This window comes from Trachymyrmex septentrionalis, unplaced genomic scaffold, assembly GCF_001594115.1.
Source record: "Trachymyrmex septentrionalis isolate Tsep2-gDNA-1 unplaced genomic scaffold, Tsep1.0 scaffold88, whole genome shotgun sequence".
Lineage (NCBI taxonomy): Eukaryota > Metazoa > Arthropoda > Insecta > Hymenoptera > Formicidae > Trachymyrmex > Trachymyrmex septentrionalis.
The window spans coordinates 550,425-552,250 of NW_017306070.1; positions in this window are offsets into that span (position 1 = coordinate 550,425).

Below are 1,826 nucleotides of genomic sequence, written 5' to 3' on the forward strand. Positions count from 1 at the left end.
GAGAGAGAGAGAGAGAGAGAGAGAGAGAGAGAGATTTTCTGTGAGCGCCTGTGCGGAAGTTGCACTCTACGCACCGTCGCAAGACGGACTATTAATGCAGATGAGAATTTTTGCAAATTAATATCGAACGTTTTATATTTTCGGTTATTTTGTTTTGCAATGATGCTGTATTCTTTCAACGAGGATCATAGATAGCTGGAACCGTAGGACCAAAATAAAAGACCAACTCGGCGAACTAAATAATATTAATTAAATTCGATAACGATATTGAAGTATGTGTCAAGTTTGAATAATCTTTCAACACATTTCAACGACAAATACTTTGTGTATTATATATAAAATATTATATATACGTATGTATATAATGTTTGTCGTTAAAATTTATGAAACAGTTACTCGAACCTGGCGTTTATTAAATATCGTTATCTGCTCTAATTAAGTTATTATAGCTCGCCTTTATTTTAATGTATACGTATACGTATGTATCATATTGTATTAATATATACGAAATTATATATTTCAACGTACAATGTAGTATATTATAAAATATAATATTACATAATATTGTATCGCATTAGAGTACATTTATTCGCGATACTGTTTCCTCTTGGATTGTCATAAGCTATCGATATTTCCGAAGGGAAACACCCTCCGGTATCTTGTGATACGATATCGAATGACTTGACTGAAAGTATCCGTATTCTATTAAGTCTAAGCCTCTCCACGCCAAGTGAATAAAAGCACATCCGCACTTAAACTTAAACATTCCTTTAGCCGTGGGAAACGGATAGGATATATCGACTCGGTTCTCGTTCAAGCGATAGGCTTCTTGTATCGTTCCGGACTTTAGTGGCGCGCGGATGGAAGCCCGAAAAGTTAACCTTCTTCTTCCCCTCTGTCTCCCACTCTCGCTTTTCCTCCATACCTCTGAAACTTCGGTTAAACTCTTTCTATGGTGACGTAATGCGGTCTACATTCGGGCGAATTCGATTTAAGTGCGCCGAGTTATGTTGAACGTTTTTCGTCGGAACTTAAAGTTATGCGATATAAAGTCAAATACGCGTGAGAGAGAGAGAGAGAGAGAGAGAGAGAGAGAGAGAGAGAGAGAGAGAGGTATGCGTGTATGAATACATGAGCTAGAGCTTGTCTGTGAGCATCCGAGATTGCCTCGCACGAAGTACATTATACAGTGATGTATCGTCAAAGACAATACGTTATAGACAGGTCGAGAGTTTCTCGTGTCTCTTCGCAGCGCGAATTTTCTCTTTTTTTCTTTTATAGGAAGAAATAAAAGGATTAGGTCTTTGAGAAATAAGAGCTGGAAATGTTTCAGTTACCTCCTCCTCATGTTAAATGATTCCGTGTTCAAGCGACGCTTATATCGAATTCCATCTAGCATGTACGGCGTCAGGTTGCACCTGAAGGCATAGTAAACCGAATGAGAGCGGCAGGGATGTAATCGTAGAAGAAGGCCGAGATATCACGGGTGTGTGTGTGTGTGTGTGTGTGTGTGTGCACGCGGGGTAGGCCGCCAAGTAAAATTACGACGAGTACGTAATGAGAATTTGCAATGTCCAAAAATCAAAGGTACCGCAAAGGAAAATGCAACTTTCACCGGTGGCATCAATAGCGCGCATTTTTCGCTTCCGAGGGCAGAAACGCAGGAAAAAAAAAAACAGATATATGCGAGTGCGCGAAAAGCAATGTTGTGTTTGCGGACGTCAGGTACAACTGGGAACCTGTGACGGATTTATAGTACGCGGGGCCCGCGGCGCGCCGCCATTTTTCCGAGACCCCGTTATTGATCTGTCAAAATATTGATCCGC